Source organism: Mugil cephalus, chromosome 23 (genome assembly GCF_022458985.1).
Source record: "Mugil cephalus isolate CIBA_MC_2020 chromosome 23, CIBA_Mcephalus_1.1, whole genome shotgun sequence".
NCBI classification, from domain to species: domain Eukaryota; kingdom Metazoa; phylum Chordata; class Actinopteri; order Mugiliformes; family Mugilidae; genus Mugil; species Mugil cephalus.
Window position 1 is genome coordinate 1,752,182 of NC_061792.1, and position 23,166 is coordinate 1,775,347.

The 23,166-nt window shown below is 45.3% G+C and overlaps 2 non-coding genes and 5 pseudogenes across 2 annotated transcripts; 6 read left to right on the forward strand and 1 right to left on the reverse strand.

The window, feature by feature from the left end:
• Nucleotides 1-11,614: 11,614 nt before the first annotated feature.
• On the reverse strand, nucleotides 11,615-14,584 carry LOC125001197 (annotated as a pseudogene).
• Nucleotides 14,585-21,084: 6,500 nt separating this feature from the next.
• Nucleotides 21,085-21,203, forward strand: LOC125002624 (annotated as a pseudogene).
• A 107-nt stretch (nucleotides 21,204-21,310) lies between these two features.
• Nucleotides 21,311-21,419, forward strand: LOC125002596 (annotated as a pseudogene).
• Nucleotides 21,420-21,522: 103 nt separating this feature from the next.
• Nucleotides 21,523-21,641, forward strand: LOC125001711 (annotated as a pseudogene).
• A 101-nt stretch (nucleotides 21,642-21,742) lies between these two features.
• Nucleotides 21,743-21,861, forward strand: LOC125002797. Its single transcript, XR_007111831.1, has one exon. It is a non-coding gene; the product is annotated as a 5S ribosomal RNA (ribosomal RNA).
• Nucleotides 21,862-22,651: 790 nt separating this feature from the next.
• On the forward strand, nucleotides 22,652-22,770 carry LOC125003153. The gene has a single exon (XR_007112020.1). It is a non-coding gene; the product is annotated as a 5S ribosomal RNA (ribosomal RNA).
• A 101-nt stretch (nucleotides 22,771-22,871) lies between these two features.
• Nucleotides 22,872-22,990, forward strand: LOC125002851 (annotated as a pseudogene).
• The last annotated feature ends 176 nt before the right edge of the window (nucleotides 22,991-23,166 follow it).

A 23,166-nucleotide genomic window follows, 5' to 3' on the forward strand; every position in this document is an offset into this window, starting at 1 on the left:
CTTGTCACTCATTTTAACTGTGCTCTTTATATCCCTGTGCTCCGTTGTGTGTGTGTGCGTGGGGTGGGAAGTGGGAGGTTCCTGCAGGCTTGTATTATATTTGGTTGTTCTGTGTGTAAAGCACCTTGGGTTGCAATTCATTTGTATGAAAGCTGCTATATAACTAAAGATTATTTGATTTAATTAATTAATTATTATTATTTTTTTTTGTCTTCTGGTAGATCTCCTGTACAGTACATATGTTAGTCATTTTTTGAAGAACTTATTTCATACTATTCATTTTTTTTTTTTTTTTTTAAAGAAGATGACTCTTTAAAGCCCATTTAGATATAAACCAGGACCTGGAGGACTGAGAACCTTCACAGACGTTACAGTAAGCTGACTTCAAACAGTTCATCACTTTGATTTATAACATAAATGGTAAACTAGACCTATACACAGAAATATGCGATCCATTTCTCACTCAAATGAGGGACTGATAATCCAGGACGAAATTGGAAATCTGGTCAATTTAGTAAATTACTTCTGAGTGTGTTTTGTTTGACTGGCGGTCAAAATATCCCTCTGTCTCCATTATAACCCAGTGTAGATCAAAACAACATTTAAAACATGACAATGAAGAGACACTCATTAAAACAGCAGCGTATCTTTTTACAGTAGCACTGTTACTACCACTACTTTGTTACTACTACTACTACTACTACTTTCAATACTACTACTGTTACTACTACTACTTTCAATACTACTACTCTTACTATTGCTACTTCCAATACTACTACTGTTACTACTACTACTACTTTCAATACTGCTACATAAAAACAACCCCCAGTTCCTCTTCTCCACATTTGATATTTTAACGGGCACAAATTCCAATAAAGTTTTTAAGACACCAACAGATGAGCTTTGCGAGAACTTTGCAGACCACTTCAGAACCAAAATCAAGGACATCAGATCCTGCCTTTTACCCCAACAGGTTTTATCTGTTGACACACCTGAACTGTTGTCCTTGTCTGAGGAAACACTGGAGAGTTTTGCCCCGGTTGATGCTAGGACACTTGGTTGAGTTTTCTCCCAAGTAAAGCCCACAACCTGCCTTTTAGATCCAATTCCCACATCACTTTTAAAATCGTCTTATGGATTCCCTGAGGAACAGCTTTTAAACATCATGAATTGCTCTCTTCAGACGGGTGTCTTCCCTACCGCCTTCAAAACGGCAGTGGTGAAGCCCCTTCTGAAGAAGAGCAATTTAGATCCAAGTGTTTTTAATAACTACCGACCTGTATCCAACTTACCATTTTTAAGTAAAATTTTAGAAAAACTGTTTTTTAACCAAGTTAATGACTTTTTAAACAGAAATAACATTTTAGAGAAACATCAGTCTGGTTTTAGGAGGGACCACAGTACCGAGACAGCACTTTTAAAGATTTTAAATGACATCAGGTGGAATTTAGATAATAAAAAGCTCTCAGTGTTGGTTCTACTGGATCTAAGCACCGCTTTTGATACAGTAGACCATCACATTTTGTTAAATAGACTCAGAAACCTGGTCGGCCTCTCTGGTACTGTTTTTAACTGGTTTCGTTCTTATCTCACAGACCGATGCTTTTATGTAAGTATGGATACATAAAATTGGATGTGGGGTCAAGGGTCAATTTTATGTATTTAGCTACTATGGCCCCAACCTGTGGAATAGCCTGCCGGAGAGCCTCAGGACTGCAGAGACTGTCGATATTTTTAAAAGACACCTTTTTAATCAGGCTTTTAACTAGTATCTTAAGTTCTTCTTACGTTCTTATTTTATATATGTATGTATATATGTATATGTGTATATTTATGTGTATGTGTATATATATTTTGCTTCTATGTGTGTGTGTGTGCAGTATGGAGGGTGGGGGTAATTGTTTTTGATTTATGTACTTGTGTGTAAAGTACTTTGTGTTGCATGACTATACATGGTGAATGGTAACAGTCTTGCTCTTATATAGCACTTTTCTACCTACTCAAAGGTACTCAAAGCGCTTTTACAGTCAGCACACACATTCACACACCACCGGTTCATGGACAACCCGCTCTACCTACTGAGCCAAAGCCGCCCTCTGCATGAAAGGTGCTCTATAAATAAAGTTTGATTTGATTTAATTTATTACTACTACTACTACTACTACTGTTACCACTACTGTTACTACTACTGCTACTACTACTAGTAGTCGTACTACTCTACTACTTCTGCTGGCAGATGAGGACATGAATCTATGGACAGATGAAGACATGAGACCAGATTCAGACGAAGTGTTGAAGCTTTGAGGTAAACAGGAAGTGGTTTCACTCGAACTTTGGTTAAAGGTTAAAGTTTCTGAAGCCACTAAAACCCACAGAGATGTCACAACAACAACTTAATGTGGGGATAGACACCATAACACAAATTACAGTCAGTATCTTTACTCTCTCAGTTCTCCAAGATCCTCGAAAAACAGTTTGCAGCAAAACTAGACAACTTCATTGAAAAACAGAAACTTTTAGTTGACAGTCAATACGGATTCCGGAAAGACAGATCAACATTACTGGCATTAGCGGAACTTATCGAGAAAATCAGAAATGAAAAGATAAAAAAACATGTTGTGGGAATTTTCATAGATCTAAAGACAGCATTTTACACAATAAATCACAACATTCTCTTCAACACATGACAGAGGTATGGTATCAAAGGGATTGGTTTGGACTGGGTGAGGAGCTACTTAAGCAACAGGCAGCAATTTGTAAACTTAATGTAAACTTACTTACTTATGACTTATGTAATGTATTATGTATAATGAAATGCATTTTATTTGCCAATGATACAAACATCTTTTGCACTGGGGACGATGTAGAGCAGCTTATGGAGATAATCACAACCGAAATGAATAAATTAAAGGGCAGTTTAATGTAAACAAATTGTCATTGAATTTGAGTAAAACAAAGATCATGTTATTTGGAATCTGGGTGTGATTGCTGATCATGAAATCTGCTGGAAACCACATATTAATCATGTCAAAGCAAAAATAGCAAAGATTACTGCAATCTTGGGGAAATCAAGACACATTATGGACTATAACTCTGTACATACTCTGTATAATGCACTCATACTTCCATATCTGAGCTACTGTGTGGAGATATGTGGTAATTCCTACAAATCTAACCTAGAGCCGTTATGCACATTACAAAAAAGAGCAATAAGAATCGTCAATAATACGGGATATCTTGAGCATACAAAGGCATTACTCGTAAAAGCACAAACTCTGAAAGTCACCGATCTGGTCAAACACAAGACTACACAAATCATGCACAAAGCAAGACATAACCTTCTTCCGACTTTGACTTTGACTTAATATGGGACTTGTTCTTTAGGACACTATAATGTATTACTTGTTTTGTATGACTTTTTATTTTTTCTTTCTTTATCTTTTTAACATGTTCAGAATAAAGATCAATCAAATCAAAACTCTGGTGCATCCCGCTGGCCCGGGAAAAGCACCAGGGCGACATGGCAACAATCTGTGTGGAACACAGCCTCAGGTAGCGTACAACCTGGCGGATGCAGCGGTTCCTCTCAGCTCCTAATACGCCCTCTCTTTTTTTATTTATTTTCTTTTATTTTCTGTTCTTACCTCTGTAGATAAATAGCACTAGGGACAAGTCCGCCATGTGGGGTAGCTTTCTCCCTCACGGGAAAAGAGAGTCCGTGCAGCACCACACTAAACACAAATGACAATCAAATTCCAAAACGATCCGTGTGCACTCCTTTCTACTCACTTTTCTATTCTAAGGAAAAGGTAGAGAGGTGCATTAAAACGTGCGGATCACAGTATGTATACTCCACTGAAACTATACTCATGGAGGAAAGAAAGAGAGCAGGTGATCATGCAGATGTATAAGTAAGGTCTGATTGCGCCCATGGGCAGAGGTGTCAATTTGCCATTTGTCTCCTGAAACAGCTCACTCTCGGAGAGAGAGACTCATACAGTGGTGTGTTGACCTGTTATGAAATAGAAACCAAATTACGACACAGGAGAAATTGAGACGGCTGTTGTGGCTCTCTCACAGCCACAAATCATGTCGGCCATGTTCAGGGTGGTATGCCCGTAAGCGATGGCGTTAATGACAAAACAGTATTTATACATGCAATGTATAAATACTGCTTACAATATTGATGTGACTTTCATTATATTTCATCATGTTGTACATGTTTCACATGCATATTGCATTTTACATATTTTTGCAATCATAACCTACCTAGGATCCTGTATTGGTATATTACGTATTATTCCCATTTTATGCATTATGATGATGTAAATGTTACCATGTCTCCTGATGAAAATGAAAAGCTTACAGCACCTGGTATTCCCGGGAAGTACTAACCAGGCCTGCCCTGCTTAGGTTCTAAGATCAGCTGTGTTTAGGGTGGTATGGCCATAAGCTATGGTGTCTGTTTGTGTTCTCCTCTGATGGCTGTTGATGACTAACTTGAGGGTTCTTGTCTGTGTAGGAGTCTGCACAGGAGCTCTGCGGGAGGATGGATGCAAAGAAAGGATGTTTCAACACCTCCAGGGGTTTGATGTGTTGATTGGCATCCAGGTGCAGCATGCTTTTAATCAGGGCCACCAATAGATGCTCATCATCATGATGTCCTCCCCTAATTTGTCGTCAAGACTGTTGAGTCTGATGTATCTGGTATCTCGAGGGTGGTATCCCCTCTCAATCTCATACTCGTCTTTCCAGAATTTTTCGTAGTTCTTCTCCTTCACTTCCACCTTGAAATAATCAGTTGTATCTATCCCAGAGCTTAAGATGTCATCTGCTGGCTGGCCCTGAGAGTGTATGATGAACTGGAAAACATTGTAGGTTGAATTTCCAGGGCAGATCGTACACCCAGTAATCATATCTGCAGCTACCAGTTCCAGAGACCACATGTTAATGGCCTCATTAAATGGACCGTCTACTATCACTTCTGGCGCACATAGTGATCACGATCAGCATCAGACACAGGACGCACCAGCGCAAAGTCAATAACTTTGACTTGAAGTGGCTTCTAATGCCAATTCACAACCATCACATTTTTAGGTTTGAGGTCTGCGTGCATTATTCCTATGGAGGACAGGTTATACAGGGCTGTGGCCAGCTGCAATAAAATTGGTTTCAGTTGGGTGAAAGGAAGACCTGGGTTGTGTTGTTCTTGTATGTAGGCGTGGAGGCTTTGATCAAGGAGTTCGAAGTTTAAACAGATACGATCCTTGTCAAAGAAAAAGTGAAAATGTAAAAATGTGGACGAAAACTGATGAACAAAGCTCTGTTCAAGTGTGATCTTTGTCTTGCTTGCAGTCAGTTTGAAACTGATATGCACTAGAGATAGTCGGCCTCACCTTGACACATAGCGTCGGCTCCGGAACCCAAGTCCTTGAGAGGGGTTGGACTTTCTTCTTTGCTCCGGGTGAGAGGCAGAAGGCCTGGGTGGGCTTTTTGCTTGCCCCAAGACTCTCTGTCTGTATGTTGGAGTTCTCCCGGATGGAAGAAAGGGTTGCTTCCCTGCGCCTTTGGGTTGGGTAACGGGTCCTGACTGTTGTTTGCGCATACACGCCGAACAGCAGGGAAGAGTACCCGCCCTTTTTGGAGACCTTAGGTCGGGAACTGGATTGTGACCAGACTGGGGACTCCACTGTCCTTCTGGGGGACTTCAACGCTCACGTGGGCAATGGCAGCGTTACTTGGAGGGGCTTGACTGGGAGGAACGGCCTGCCTGATCTGAACCCGAGTGGTGTTCTTGCACTTCTGTGCAAGTTGCAGTTTGTCCACAACTAATCCATGTTCAGACATAAGGTTGTTCACTGGTGCTCTTGGCACCATGATGGCCTAGGTCGTAGGTTGATGACTGACTTTGTAGTCATATCATCTGACCTGCAACCGTATGTTCTGGACACTCGGGTGAAGAGAGGAGCAGAGCTGTCAACTGATCACCACCTGGTGGTGAGTTAGCACCTCTACAACCTGAGCCTACACCTTCAGAGAGTGCCAGTGCTCTGGAAAACATCCTGCCTGGTCCCAGTGCCCAAAAAAACGATGAGCTGTTGCACTGGAGGACTACAGGCCGGTAGCACTGACCTCTCACATCATGAAGGCAATGGAGAGACTGATCCTGGCACACCTCAGACCGCTGGTGCGCCAATCACATGACCCCCTGCAGTTTGCATATCAGCCCCACGTTGGGGTTGATGATGTAATCATCTACTTGATGCAGAAGGCCTACTCCACCCTGGACATACCCAACACTTCAGTCCGGATCATGTTCTTCGACTTCTCCAGCGCCTTCAATACCATCCAGCCCAGTCTGCTGAAGGCCAAACTGGAGAACACGCAGGTCGGTGCTCCCCTCATCACTTGGGTCGATGACTATCTGACGGGCAGACCGCAGTTTGTGAGATTACAGAACTGTGTGTCTGATCGTCTGAATAGTAACATCGGGGCCCCCCAGGGAACTGTACTGTCCCCCTTCCTCTTCACCACATACACTGCTGACTTTCAGTACTGCACTGAGTCGTGTCATCTGCAGAAATTCTCTGATGACACGGCCATTGTGGGGTGTGTTGAGGGGGGGAGGGAGGCTGAGTACAGGGACCTGGTTGACCGCTTTGTGAAGTGGTGTGGGGAGAACCACCTGCAGCTAAACGTGATGAAGACGAACGAGATGGTGGTGGACTTCAGGAGGAACAAGCCCCTGCCCTCTCCTGTCTGCATCGGTGGGACGGATGTGGAGATGGTTCCTGCGTATAAGTACTTGGGGGTCTCACTGGACAATAAACTGGACTGGGCACAACAACATTTGGGGACAGTTCCCGTGTTGGTGGAGGTCTGGAACAGTTCCTGGAGGACACTCCCTAACTGGTCCGCACAGTGTCTGAGGACCCGGTCACTGATGTTATCAGCTCCAGGTGTGCTGTTATCCTTGGATCTCTTTAGGGCCCTCACTACATCCGTGGTGAGGAAAGAGATGCAGGGGACATTGCGGTCGTCAGGTATGAGGGTGAATCTGATGTCCTCTAGCTGGATGGAGTTGTTGGTCTCAAATCTGGAGAAGAAGGAATTGAGGTCATTAGGGAGAGATGCTGGTGTGCTGCTGGGGATATTAACAGGGTTGTCGCTGATGGGAAGGTTAACAGCCGCCATTCTCTTCAGGCCCTGCCAAGCTAGATCCGTTGCTGAGGTGGAGTTAGCTTTGGGGTGTATGTAAATCAGGACAAAGAAGAGTTGAGTGACCTCTCTGGGAAGGTAAAAAGGACGAAGAGACAGAGCCAGGAGCTCAATGTCTGGGGTGCACAGCTTCTCTCTGACGTGGACAGTGGAGCACCATCGGGGGTTGATATACAAACACACACCGCCGCCATGTTGTTTACCGGTGATGTCACTGTTGCGGTCGAGCCTGATGGGGGGGCTGAATCCATCGATGTGCAGCACTTTGTTGTCGCCGCCATGATTAAGCAAAGTCTCAGTAAATGCCAGAATGGACGCATTCCTGCACTCATGCAGATGGTTCAGGTTAGCCTGAAGTTCGTCCAATTTATTCCTTAGTGAGCTGACATTGGCAAGGATGACTGCCGGCAAAGTCAGCTGTTTACCTGTTGCTCGCTGAAGTCGCGCTCTGATACCTCCCTTCTTTTCCCCCCGTCTGGTCGCCTTGTGCAGTTTCTGTTTGGTGTTGGACTGATCCGACTCGAATGTCCGTTTCCGAATCTCCCCAGGAAGAGTGTCGGGGGAGAACGGAGCTGGACTGAGGTTGAGACGCAGCAGCAGCTGTAATCCTTATCGTCTCCGAAGGTGAAGCAGCGATCGAATAAAACCAATGTGTGTAGAGCTGCCAGAGTGAAAATGATTCCAAGAACATACATTCCGACAGTGTAATAAAAGAAACAAGACAAAAAAAACACAGAGAAAACAAAACTCTTGTAATAGAAAAATGTAGAAATAAGAGGAAAACCGCTCAGCGCTCTGACCGGTCAACCGCAGGAGCAGTGACCCGGAACCAGAAGAGGATGTGGTCCTCTAAGCTTCATTGAACTGCGACCTCCAGCTCTTGCTGGAACAGTTCGCAGCTGAGTGGGGAGCAGCCGGGATGAAGATCAGCACCGCCGAGTCTGAGGCCATGGTTCTCAATCGGAAAAGGGTGGATTGCTTACTCAAGGTCAGGGAGGAAGTCCTGCCTCAAGCGGAAGAGTTCAAGTACCTGGAGATCTTGCTCGGCCTTAGAGATAGGGTAAGGAGCTCTGAACCTCGGGAGGAGCTCAGAGTAGAACTGCCGCTCCTCCACGTCGAGAGGAGTCAGTTGAGGTGGTTCAGGCATCTGGTGAGGATGCCCCCCGGATGCCTCCCTTTAGAGGTGTTCCGGACATGTCCCACCGGTAGGAGGCCTCGGGGTCACTCCAGGACACGATGGAGGGATTATATCTCCCGTCTGGCCTGGGAGTGCCTGGGGATTCCTCCGGAGGAGCTGGTGGAAGTGGCCGGGGAGAGGGCCGTCTGGACTTCCCTCCTAAAGCTGCTGCCCCCGCAACCCGGATAAGCGGACGAAGACAAGACGAAACACTGTAAAACATGATGACTTGATAATGAGTGGTTGTGCTTTCAAACATGACAGAGATACACTGTAAAACATGGCAATGAAATGACTAAAATGATATGCAGTTTGAAAATTACAATGACAAGAAACACTGCAAAAATTATAACGTTGCAATGAAGAGATACACTGGCTAACATTGCTTCAGAAATACACTGAATTAATGACTACTAAAAGATACGCAGTTAAGAAATTACCAGTAAGAACACACTGTTAAACATGAAAATATGTTGGTAATGAGGAGACCCGTGAAAACAAGACAGACTGTAAAACATGGTAACAAGGAGACACACTGTCAAATATTACAATACAACAACGATGAAATACACTGTCAAAGGTGACAATATTGCAATGAGAAGACATACTTTTTAAAGAAATTACTACCAGTGTTGGGGATAACTAGTCACAAATTACGGATTACTGTAACGATATTCCTTTTTGGGTAATGAAGTAAAGTAATGCATTACAGTAAAAATATCGGTAACTACACTACTCGACTAGACTATAGGAACACACTTACGCTTTCCTGCGTTACCCAAGCCGTGTTTGCCTGTGTGTGGAGTTCTGGGGCCTCATGTACAAAGGCTTGCGTGGATTTCTCACTGAAACATGGTGTGCACTAAAATCCAGAAAACGGGGTCTGCCCAACAAAATCAGACGTGTGCATTCACATGGATCCAAGCACCTTTCCTTTGTACATCCCAGTCAACATGGAATTGAGTGCACATTAAGAGTGCCAAACTCCTCCCTGTCCAAGCCCCAATTTAAATATGCAAATTAATTTAAATAGGGCCTACATCGCGAATCCCCCCACTCAGATTTTCAGTATGAGTAAAGCGAAAAAGAGGAACTTCACCAAGTCTGAGGTCAAAGTGTTATTAAATCAAGTGCAGACACACACTGATATTCTATTTGGTAGCCCGTCATCAGGCATAAACACAAAAAGAAAGAAAAGTGTGTGGGAGCGTGTGTGAAGCGTGCACACAAGGAAATCAAAAAGAAATGGTCCGATATGAAGGTGGAAGTGAAGCGGAGTATTTCAGCCCACCGCCATGGTATGCTATGGTGGTGTGCCACATTGTTCAGGACACCACGGGGCATTACAATGCGGTCCGGTACTCCTGTGATGTCGATAGCTCCGATTACATTAGGGAAACCGACTCTTGCTGCAAATTATGCTTTAATGTTGGCCTGTTCAACTGCATTGTATGGGAATTTTATGTACCTGGATGACATTCTGGTGATCCCGTCCCACACAGCTGGCATGGCTCAGCTCAAGGTTGACTGACCTCCTGACCGGTCAGCCAGTTTCTGTTGGAAAGCCCCTGTTGCCAGGAACCCCAGAGTGGTCAGCACCTGTGTGGGCATGGACAACCCCTGGCTCCGCACTGTGTTGCGCTTTATCGCCGACTGTAGCCCTGCATACAGCTTGAGTAATACTGGCTTTGTAAACGAAAACTAATTATGAACCAGTTGTTGTCGTTTGCGAGTAGATCTTCGCGTTCTCTAAACACTCTCTCACGCCTAATGTTACCATTTGCGATGTCTTCTAACAAAGCCAAGGCTGCCATTGTTAATACCATTTTCTTCATCACTTTGCGCATGTTTTCATATCCACCCATGGTTGCAAACCTATGTGTATTAATTGTGCATTAATGTGTCACTGATGTGCATATTGCTCTGAGGGCTACTTGATTTCACATTACTGACAGTTCCTCAGCATCGCCTCTTAGTGTCGCCAAAGGAACAAAGGAACAAGGGCACTGCACATTTCCAGCTCATTTCACTTTTGATACATCTGAACGTGGACGTGGGCGTTTCTGGGTGCATGCAACTTTGATACATGAGGCTCCTGATCTGTTTTCCTGACCACGCTTGGTTGGATAACAAATTCATTTCAGCCAAGTTAAAGGAGAGGGAAAGTTGGGTCATAAAACGGAAGGAACTGAGGAGCAAGGATCAAGGGGAAGAGATAGAGGGATCGAGGGTTGATGGGAAGAAAAAGAAGGTCGAGGAGACGGGGACGAAGGGGTCGAGGAAATGACCTGATGAATGGCGTGGTATCAATAGTGCGTGGTTGACTGAAGTGTGGATGCTGGAACTCTGGGATTGAGATTCACGGTTTCGGCATATCGAAGCACCAGCTCCTTGACCCCCAAGAGAATTAGTAGTGGCGAGTTGGAGATGGGCTCTTCTAATGTTGCCAAGGTGGTTGTGAATGTAGCCATGATAGGCTCGGGATGTCCATCTTCCAAGTAATTTTATGAAGTGGTTGGGTATGCCTTGGCTGGTGGCGGTGGATGCCGCTCCGATTCGAAACGAGTGGCCAGAGAAACGATCGTGGGGTGTCCCTGATCGGGTCAGGATCTGACAAAGTTGGAAGTGGAACCAGAAACGAGTGGCTATTGCATCTGATTCGGAGGTGAATAGTTGATCTTGAGGGGATGCTTGTCAGACTAGTCAGGCATTCACGTGGTTTTGCAGAGGCTTGAAAGGGCTTAGGATGGAATTTAAGCGGAAGAGGTAAATGGGATGTGACGGACCGAGCTGGTCAGTCTTGCTCCTTTTAAGGTTAAACACGATAGTGTCCGATGGGTAGAAGGAACTGTCTGATAGGCTGGCGTGCCAGGATGTATCGTATGAAGTGGAAGAAGATGTGAATTCGGAACAGCGGAGGAACGCAAAGAATGCCAAGAGGAACATAGCTTCAAGCGTGGAATCGATCGATGGGGTCAGGTAACCAGCTTGAAGCAACAGGCTGGGAGAGTTGCTGTGAGAGGAAGCCGCTTTGGAGCTGTCCGTGGTTCTGATTTGCGTGGCCCTTTAATTAGCATACTTACATGTGGATGGTAAATGGAAGGACAAAGAATTCTGGTTATCATTTTAGTGAAAAAGCTGATGTAGACCTGGATGGTAGATGTTTTGATCTTTTGGATGGAATGGCCGTATGTGATGAAGCTTGTGAAGGAGGCGATGTCAAGTGAAGGGAAAGGCAGTTGCAGGGTTGCATGGAAGGCTTTGAAGCAGTTCCAGCCATAATAGTAAGAAGATAATGTGGCATGTGAAAGGCTGTTTGGGATGGTCGACCGAAATTGGGCGAGGATCGGAGTCTGGAGCTAAGGACCTGAATTTCTGGAAGGAGAAACGAGACAAATAGTTGGCAATTGTGTTCATGTGGCCTGGAACTTGGTGTGCACGGATGATAAATTGGTGTTGGACTGCGCTCAGGGTGAGTCTACGCGTGAACTGCATGATGTCAAGGGATTTGGAACTGCCTTTATTAATGATGTTTACAGTGGCTATGTTGTCAGAGTAGATGAGAATGACCTTTTTGGACTACTCATGCCCTCAAAGAAGGGCTGCAATGACAATGGGATACCACTCGCACAGGGCGGAGGACTGCGACAGGGGTGACATTTCTAGGGGCCATTGGGAAGTGAACCAGCGCCCCCTGTGGTATCCCCCGAATCCAACAGAGGGTGCTGTGTCTGTGATGTGTCTGTGATGGAGTCGAGAAGTGAAGGAGCAGCAGAGGCCAATGACAGAATGTGCGATAGGAAAGGTCTACCTTGGGGAATGATGCGGATGGTGTAGTTGAAGTGGCCGAGAAGGGAAAGAAGCTGTCGCTTGGAACAGCTGGGGGCTAGGAGGAAGTTGGAGATTAGCAAGGAAATGCGGTGAAGTTTATCTGGTGGCAGAGAGGCTTTGAATGAAACTGAGTCGAGAGTGATGCCGAGGAACTCGAGGGAGATGAGGGGTCCTTCAGTTTCACGGCGGAAAGAGGGACGCCGAGATTGGTGAAGGCTGATATAAGTGTGGTGAGGCCGTGGCGGGGTGGTGCGGATGCGGGTGTGATGGTGAGGAAATCATCCAGCAAGTGCACGATGAAGGGGAGCTCATAGTTGTTAATGAGGATCCAGTAGAGGGCTTCCGATAGGGAGTTGAAGATTTTCATGCTGCCTTTGCTACCGAATGTGAGGCAAACTGCAAAGTAAAAGGACCCTTTCCACACTACGGCGAGAAACCTCCAAAAGTTTGGCTGTAAGGGCAGGACCTTGAAGGTGCTGGTGATGTGAGCTTTGGCCAGCTAGGCCCCGTGACTGGCTAGGCGGATGAGGCTGATGGTGTGGTCAATTGAGGCATAATGCATAGAGAGGTCTGCGCTTGGGATGAGGCTGTTAATGCTTGGTGTGGAGGAGCCATGGGGGAAGGAAAGGTCGATGATGAATCTCTTTTTACCTGGTAGTATTTCCTGGTAGCTATGTTGATCGGGCTAATTCTGAACACGGAAAAGGGGGGGGGGGAGGAGAGAGAGAAGAAATGGGCCTATCATGAAACCTTCTTTGGTTTCTTTCCCTAGTAATTGGTGGACTACGCCGGGTTCTGCAATGGCTGACTGAACGTTGGGAGCTGAGAATGATGAATCGAGGAGGACCTCAAGGCCTCCAAGGAAGCCATGAGTGAAGATGTCAATCAAGAAATGCACGAAAGGGCGGTTTGGGTGGTTTTTGAGAGCAGAGTTGAGAATGTTTATTTTGATGGGCGTTTTGAGGAACTGCAACTGTCAGGAGTCCTGTTTGGTGGGGTTGTGAGGACAACTAGGGTGGGAATGAGCGCCGCTGCAGAAGAAGCAGGTGTGGAGGAATCAGCAGCTGGAATATCTGCAACCTAGGTCGTTAAAATTCTTACACACCATCCTCATGCCTTGGCGGAGGATGGGTCTGCCTCGTCTGTCCGAGTTCAGAGGAATGAAGCTATGGATGGAAGATGGGTTTGGAACTTGTGAAGGGTAAGAAGAGGATGGGGCAATGGGAGGGGGTGGAGCGGCCAGAGAAAGGCGTGAAAATACAGATTTAGGTTGGGTGTTTGTTGATGAAAGAGGGAGAGGTGTGACGACGACATACGCTGTGGCAGGGTGGGACGGAGCTCCGCAAAGGGAGCAGGAGAGTGCGGGGCGAGCAGCAAACAGTTTGCAATAAAGCTCGGAATCGAGGGAACCCCAATATGTGTCCTGATTAAATTGCTGGAGTCTTCCTGCAGCCTGTGAGGCGAAAAAGACGTGGTATGTGTAAAAGCCAGTGCCTCCAAACCTCAAGGCAAGGTCCAGGATGATGGACATGTAGGTGTCGAATTCTGCTCTGCAGTTCAGGAATGAAGTGCACAACACGTCTCGATAGAGAGAGAATGTGAAAGCGAATTTGGTAGGTGTGATCTCTCTTGAGCGTTGAGGAAATTCTAATTTAACAATTCCGGGTCCTTGAGGGTGGAAAGCTCCCAAGTGTGTGTATTGCAATGGAGTGATGGTTGAATGAGCTGGGCTAGATCTACATAGTGACCTTGGAGGATTTGTTGTCGCAAGGCAGAGGGGATGGGAGAGGGCCGTTGTGTTGAAATCGGATGGGTGGCCGCAATAGCGGTTGCCAAGGTGAAATTGGGGCTGTCAAATTCATGTTTGGAAGAGAAGAGGGGACTTCTTCGGGAGGAATGAGGGGTTGTAGCAAAGTGGAGGATGGTTGGGGAAAGGGAGTTGGGTTAAGGATGGGGAGGGAGGATGAGAGGGATGAGCCTGTAGAAAATGGATTAGACTGATGAAATTGGTTTCTATGACTGGCGGTTGCTGGGATGGAGGTGTTGGAAAAGAGTGAGGATGGAGGGACCATGGACGCCGAAGACACTGCATTCAAAGCGGCTGGAGGGAGGGAAGAGGGAGAGACACTGGGAAGATGGGGAGTATGGGAAAGGGAAGAGATGAAGGATGACAACAAGTTAAACAAGTGTGGTGTAGGTTGAATTGATACAACCTGGCCCTGAAGGGAGATGGCTGGACGGCATGAGTCCCCTCCTGCTGTTTTTGGGCTGTGTGGTGCTGTCGGCACATGCGCTAGTAGTGACGTGCTGGGACAGCTCTGGTGGATCCGGGCCTCGTCCTGCTGCTGCTGGCTGCATGGTGACATTGGCTCATGCCGTCATGGTGACAAGTTGAGGACAAACCGGAAGACCAGGGTTGGCGCATGTCTTTGGTCTGGTGGCGGAGATGGAGTTTTGGAGAAGTTGGAAAAGTTTGGCCTTGTTATGGTGCGGTGGAATCGATTGCCCTTCTCTGTGACGGCTCGTTGGAGGTGAGCGACAGTCCAGTCTGCTACTGTGGTCGGGCGTGGAAGAGTTCTGGCCGGAGGGAAGGTGATGGCGGAAGAGCGGCCAGTGTGGCGGCTTGTTGCTGGCTGGCTGTGCCAGCTTCTGGATGGAAGTGATTCAAATGAGTGCCGCTGGGTACGGCCTCTGCCGGGACGTGGTGGAGGAGGTGAGGAATGCTGATTGGAGTTGCTAGATGGAGGGTAATGAACAATGTTGTGAGGCACCTGAACTACGGAGCGAAGTCAGGAGAGGTGGTTAGCTGGAGGCAAACAAGAGGAGGTGGAAGGGACAGGAGAATCTGGGATAACGGACAGGAAATCGAAAGAATCGCTGTCGGACGTGTCAAGGACCAAATCGAGATCCATGATCTGGTGAGTGGTATCAGCACTAACGAAATTCGTTTGAGAACTGAGCCAAACGGGCGAGTAGAGGTTAGGTTACTTTCAGTTTATAGCTCGACAGGACAAAATATTGGAGTGAAATGCACTCTATGCCCAGGAAACACGTTTCTTTCAACTGCTGTGATGTCAATGAGCAACCTATCCAAGCATTTGTCAGCCCAGCATGGCAATACAAAACTTGTGGCGAAAGATCCTCCTCGCCGGTCATCTGAAGGAGTTGATGAGCAGCCGACACCGCCTAAACAGGCAAAGCTTTTTTTCAAGTGTTGGAGCGCAGAAGCAGGTAGCACAGAAAGACATTAACAGGCTGGTTGCTGGGTCCACTGTAGAGAACATGCTTCAACCGTCAACTATTGAATCGCCCAGGTTTCAAAAAATACTAGATAAAATAGCCGCAGCTCGCAAGCCAATGTCCTACAGGACCTGTTGTTTATGGATTTAACAGTGCGGCATAATTCTTTATGGTTCCATATGGTTTTATAAGCCATGTCGTATACATTTATACAATAAACATTAAGAGATGATAGGGCTGTGATGTCTGTCCATGTATCTACTTGGTAAATTAAGAAATGGGAAGGTAAAGTAATAAGTAGTGAAGTTACTTTTCAAATGCAGTAACTAGTAAAGTAATCTCATTACAATTACTTACAAAAGTAAGTAATGACTTTTTTGAGTAACTTCCCCAACACTGATGACTATCAGGAGATGCAATGTAAAAAAAAAAAAAAAAAAGACTGATAAAGATGTAAAAATGACTACTAAGAGATACATTGTGATACCAAAAATACACTGTAAAAAAAAAATTACTACAGTGGTAGAGATTTGTCTCCCTCTGGTGGTGGAGTGATGAACAGCATGAAGTCAATTAACTATAATGTTCACTGCCCTCCAGTGGACACTGTGAGGAACAACAACCGTACACATCCCATGACACTGATAGTCCAAACACAGCTCCACCCAGTCAACCCACTCTTTTCTGGCTCTGTGCTGTGGATCTTTATGCCATTCACGCTAACAACGTCTCAAAACAAAGCACAATCCACAGACTCCTGACATATCCATCAAATCTCTGTCCATCAAAGTATCGGGAGATATGAGCCAAGGAACACCAACTACACACATGACTTCATCAAACCATAGATGTAAACGTTCTCTTACCGTAGCTGTTTCTATCATGAAAAATTAATTTAGCCAGGGAATCCACACCCACTGAAACATGTCCTCTCTACTTCCTGTGTTACACTCAAACCCTTCCAGGTTTCTTCCTACTGAGTCTGACTGGCTAACAGTGCTGTTAATATCATGTTGGTGAGTATAGCTGAACTCTATTCACTCCACTCATTGACTCAATTCATAGAATCAGTTTAGAGATAAAACCTGGTGTATCCACAGGCTGCTGATGTAGAGCAAATACACATTACACAAATGTACAGAGGTCTGGTTCAATAATAATGATAATAATAATAATTATTATTATTATTAGTGAAATATATATTCGGAACATGAGAATATTCAGATGGCTCCTCAAAGGTCTGAACCAAGTCCTAAAACTCTAGCCCTTTGCAGAGGGAATGTTCACACACTGATGCTATGATGTTGTTGAGATGCAGAAAGATTCATGAATGTATTGGTTGTGTCAGGTCAGTTTGTTGAGAACCAGTCAACGGACTCGTAGCATCATTTGGGGGCTTGGTGGCTGGAGTCCTGTCCTTTAAAAACCTGCAGAGACTTTTAGCATCAACTCTGTTTCCTCTGAAGATTTCACTAAATAACTGCTGAGAGTCCTGAACGCTTCATTACTGCACCAACACTTTAGTGATGGATTTACTGCTGCTCCATGGAAACAAAGATCAGCTGACTAAGAAACTCATGGTTACTAAATGTAATGCTGGTTCTGTGATGCGCAGGATTCAGTCAGACTGATCTCAGAGCTGTGATCATTTGTTGATCAGATGTGATGAATGACCACCACTGTCTCTATACGTCTTGGAAAGCTGTCAGCTGGAATCCAGCTTTATTTCCGGGACACATCAACACAACAACAACAGTCGTCTTCACATCACCTCAAACACATGATCACAACAAGCTTCTGGCTCATCTGATTGGCTGACTGTTGTCTCTCTCTCTGTCTTTCTGTCCAATCCTGAAGCCTATCTCCATTCTCCTCTTACAGCTTCACTGAGAAGCTGCAGGTTTACAGGAAACACTGGATCTTTGATACTAACTGTGTTTAGGACAATAATGATGAAAGCAGCATGGACTGACTGGAACCCTCTACTCACCTCAGATTCCCCAGTTTATAGTCTGGACTCTCCACAAGATCTGCTTCACATCTGAATAATTCAGGTTGTTGTCACTCAGGTTCAGATGTCTCAGATGGGAGAGGTTGAACTTCAGAGCTGAGACCAGAGAATCACAATGGATCTCTGACAACCTGCAGTAACTCAACCTGAATAAAGAATAAAAGATGGAAATAAAATGATAAATAATTCAATGAGATGTGTTGAGGTAGATTGCTGTGTGTGTGTGTGTGTGTGTGTGTGTGTGTGTGTGTGTGTGTGTGTGTGAGAGAGAGAGAAAGAGAAAGAGAGTGCGTAAACAAGGGTCTGTGGTTTGTGAAGCACTTTGTATTTCATTTTTACTGAACAGAAGTATATTAATAAAGTTTAGTGTTGTGTTTAGCTAAGTGGCTATTCCTTCGTTGCCGGTGTCTTGTGTGGAGAATTTGTTCAATAGTGATCAGGAAATCTTGTGTTGATGCATATTCAGAATAAATAACAACTAACAGTAGACGTTCTCTCCAGTTTCTGCTACAAACACTCGTCTTGAACTAAAGGACATTTACAGATTGATGGAGTAACATGAATTAAATTCAGTTGGTGATTAAACATATCAGATCTACAACAGTAACAGACAGTGAACTCACTCCAGTGTCTCCAGTCTACAGTCTGGACTCTCCAGAAAACCACACAGATGCTTCACACCTGAATCCTCCAGGTTATTTCCACTCAGGTCCAGATGTTTCAGATGGGAGGGGTTGGACTTCAGAGCTGGTCCCAGAGAATCACAGCTGATCTTTGACAACCTGCAATAAATCAACCTGAATGAAGAATAACACATGGAGATAAAATGATGAATAATTCAATGAGATGTGTTGAGGTTTTAAATGTTCAGCTCAACATTACTGTGTCTTAACAGCCTTTAAGCTTTATTGAAGTTGAAAGTGAAAGGGTGCATGAAAGCAGGTTTGTAGGGGTTACAGTAGATGACAGGCTAAGATGGAAACACACATCAAACATGTACAGTCCAAAGGTTAAAGAAGCACTGCAGTCATTCACAGCAAAACAATGACTGGATCAGAATCCTCTCTCCACACTTTACTGTTCACTGGTCTCACAATATTTCCATTACTGTGCTGAGGTAGAAAACTTCATTCCATTCACTTACCATCCTGCAGAAAAGAGCAATAAGGACTATTGATCAGGTCAACTACTAGAACACACTGATCCACTTTGATCCAATCAGAACTCCTGAAACTCACTGACATTGTATCTCACCAAACACCAATCATCATGTTTGAGGCCAGAAAACAGATAACTCGCAGAAAACATCCAAAAACATTTAGTAATCAGGAGGGAGGTTATCAGTGAAGAGGGAACACAACTTCAAAATTTTAAACATACCAACAACCTTGAAGAGTTTCTGCTCATCTGTTACTGGAGTCGAACTATGGAACAATCTCAGTGAGGAACTCAAGCGAAGTCCACACATCAGCCAAGTTAAGAGAAGGTACAAAAATATGTTCTACTTCATCCTTACTGACCGCCAGAGGCGGTGTTTCAAGCACTGAATTTATCCATCTCGCGCATGCGCAGGTCGAGTGTCTATACCAACAAAGTCACCTGTGACCCCTGATGACCCCGGTCACCTATATCGTCCGGTGACATCAGAGGAGTGGTTCCTTTTCATCTTCTTGCCTCGCAGGTAAACTGCACGTCACTGCGCTAGCTAAAGCTAAGTGGCTATTTCTTCGTTACGGTAGCCTTGCGACGTGTCGTCGGAGCTGCAAGCTGCGAGCTGCTCACCCTCCAAAGGCTGCAACGGACTCCACCGAGAGGTTTGTGGTTTGCCGCGGATATCTGCATCGGCTCATTATCCTCGGTTGGATAAGTTTATTTTGTTTTATTAGTACACATTCTTAGGTGCAACCTGTTACCCGTTGGTTGTATTCGTTTTTTTGTTGGTGGAGGTAGTGTCCTCACTCCCTCTCCCAGCATAATATGACGTGAATCATCTGTGGGCTTTGCGTGTGCTTGCTGTTAGTGCAACCTTTTTGCACTCGCTTTGTTTTGTTGTTTCATTTGCTGGTGAGGGCAGTGGCCTCGTTCCCTCTCCCGGCATCTGTACCGCTATATATTTTAATTATATTTTAAGTTGTTGTTAAAGGGAGTGGCCTCGCTCCCTCTCCCGGCATTTGTACCGCTATATATATGTATTATATTTTCAATTGTTGGTGAAGGCAGTTGCCTCACTCCCTCTCCTATTGTACTCGTTTTGTGTTGCATTTCATTTCTTCGTGATGGTAGTGATCCACTCCCTCTCCCGGCATTTGTATTGCATTTGTTATTTCAGTTGATTGATGTGCATCAGCGGTTATTATTTTTGACCGTTTACTTGTCTTTTCTCTATTTGATTATTACCGGCGTTTTTTGTTCGCCTCCCTTAGTTTGTATATTGTCGTGCCCGTTTTTGTATCACGTAGCAAATACCCCTAACTGGTGAGGGCAGTGCTTACGCTCCCAGCATAGGTGTGAGTTTGTAGTTGGTAGCAGTGTTCCCGCTGAGGCTAACTCATCACCTGCAACATTTATTTGGTGACAGCTGTGGTTTCGCTCCCTCTCCCAGTGTCTTCTGCTTTTTCTGTTTGTTTTCCTAGTTGTCTTCATGTTTGGCAACCATTCTTGTTCGGCCTGTATGGCTTCTCTGCAGCCTGAAGATGGCCATGATTTGTGTCCCTCATGCCTCGGCCTTGAGCATCTGAAGGAGGCTCTTTCAGATGATACGTGCATGAACTGCAGCTTCATGCCCCAGGCAGTGAGGGCTGCCAGACTAGCCGAAGTAGAACAACTGTTGGCCCTCAGCCCACCACCTGAACAGCTGACCCCAGCTCAGGGAATGATTCCAATTCAGTCTGGCAGACCTAAACGTCGGGCTGCCAAGACAGCAGTCCCCACTTCCAGGAAGAGGGTTAAGGAGTCCAGCCTTGCTTCCAAGGTGGACCAGTTAACAACAGAGATTAATAACATGAAATCCCTCTTCCTAGCCTTCCAGTCTGGGACTGGTGCAGGGGAGCCAGCTGCTTCAGTGCCTCCAGCGGCCATCTTGGAGCCGGAGGAAGATGTGCTTTCCATGGCAGCATCAGCTACTCAACTTGCTGAATATGAGCCAGAAGCTCTGATTGTCTTGCCTGATGAGACTCTGAGGCCAGATGCGAGGTGTTCTCGTCCCCAGTGTCGGGTTACGGATGACCTACTCTCTAAAGCCTAAGACGCAGCGGCACCCGGCACCCGGGGGATTCTACTCCACTTACTTTCTGGTAACAAAGAAAGATGGCGAACTCCGTCCCGTCCTCAACCTGAGGGGTCTCAACAGATTCCTGAAGGTCTTGAGGTTCCACATGCTGAGCACTGCAGAGGTTCTACGCAGTGTTCCCAGAGGGGAGTGGTTTACATCAATAGACCTGAAGGATGCTTACATTTATGTCCCCATAACTACACACCAAAAACAGTTGCTGCGGTTCGCTTTTCACGAGCATCATTTCCAGTTCAGGGTGCTCCCGTTCGGCCTCTCCCTTTCCCCACGGGTGTTCACCAGTTGCATGATGGCAGCCCTCTCGCTCCTGCAGTCATGACTTTTGATTCAGTCACCATGAACACGCCCGATCTCATCTGATCTTGGAAGCTAAGCAGGGTCGGACCTGGTTAGTACTTGGAAGGGAGACCGCCTGGGAATACCAGGTGCTGTAAGCTTTTCATTTTCATCAGGACACATGGTAACATTTACATCATCGAAATACATGCAGTGATGATTTTGACCACTTGTGTATATATATACTGCTTTTGTGACATTTGACATTACTTACGGCTATACTACCCTGAACACGCCTGATCTCGGAAGCTTAGCAGCGTCAGGCCTGGTTAGTACTTGGATGGGAGACCGCCTGGGAATACCAGGTGCTGTGAGCTTTTCATTTTCATCAGGAGACATGGTGACTTTTACATCATCAAAGTACATGCAATGATAATTTTGACCACTTATATATATACTGCTTTTGTGACAGTTGACATTGCTTACGGCCATACCAACCTGAACACGCCAGATCTCGTCTGATCTCGGAAGCTATGCAGCTTCGGGCCTGGTTAGTACTTGAATGGCAGACTGCCTGGGAATACCAGGTGCTGTAAGCTTTTCATTTTCATCAGGAGACATGGTAACATTTACATCATCAAAATACATGCAATGATCATTTTGACCACTTATATATACTGCATTAGTGACATTTGACGTTGCTTACGGCCATACCAACCTGAACACGCCCGATCTCGTCGGATCTCGGAAGCTAAGCACGGGCGGGCCTGGTTAGTACTTGGATGGGAGACCGCCTGGGAATACCAGGTGCTGTAAGCTTTTCATTTTCATCAGGAGACATGGTAACATTTACATCATCAAAATACATGCGATGATGATTTTGACCACTTATATATACTGCTTTTGTGACAGACCCTTTGGCTTACGGCAGGGCTGGGCAATTAATTTCTACAGGGGACCACATGAAAAATCTGAAGTTTGTTGGGGGGCCAAACCAAATGATAACTGGAACATAATTCTGCTCAATATTCGTAATATTTTCCCAATGTAAAAAGCAGTAAATTATATATGTTGATAAGCTGCTACTGGTAATCAGAAACATAAGAATATTCTGTAAATATTTATTTAAATTTATGAGTTTTGCTGTAGGTTGAAGAGGAAAATAAAACACAATCGATCTGTAGTTTTGGATAAAACACATTGGAATGTTGGAAAATTGGTCCTCTTTGGAAAACTTCGGTGGACCAAGGAGGGACCATGTAGCTACATGAACTATTTTCTGTATCTCAATAAAGCTCAATAAATGTTTAACCCTTTAAGACCTGAATGTCCGTCTGCCCACAAAGAGAAGCTTGCTGTATTTGAATTACCGTAACTCCCCGATGGACAATATTTAAGGTGAGCTTTCTAGAAAAGACGCTGCCATTACGGTAATGATGACGCACCGCTGCTGTCGGCTGCAGGTTGGAGAGCAACGATCGCGGAGCCCCAGCAGGAGATACTTGTTTGGAGGAATTTGTTGGTAAAACCAAAGTTAGTTATACTCTTGAGATGTCATGAAGGTCTTCCAGACGTATGTGTCCCGGGGGCCATAAAATGCCCAGGTATGGCTTACGGCCATACCCCCCTGAACACGCCCAATCTCGTCTGATCTCGGAAGCTAAGCAGAGTCGGGCCTGGTTAGTACTTCGATAGGAGACCACCTGGGAATACCAGGTGCTGTAAGCCTGTCATTTTTTTCAGGAGACATAGGAACATTTACATCATCATAATACATACAATGATCATTTTGACCACTTATATATACTGCTCTTGAGACTGACACCATGGCTTAAGGCCCTACCACACTGAACACACCCACTGTCATCTGATCTTGGAAGCTTAGCAGTGTCGGGCCTGGTTAGTACTTGAATGGGAGACTGCCCGGGAATACCAGGCCCTGTAAGCCTTTCATTTTCATCGGGGGACATAAGAACATTTCCATCATCACAATACATGCAATATTGATTTTGACCACTTATATTTACCGCTTTTGTGACTGACACCATCGCTTACAGCCATACCACCTCGTAAGACGACCCATCTCGTATGATCTCGAAAGTTAAGCAGGTCCAGCTGGCGTAA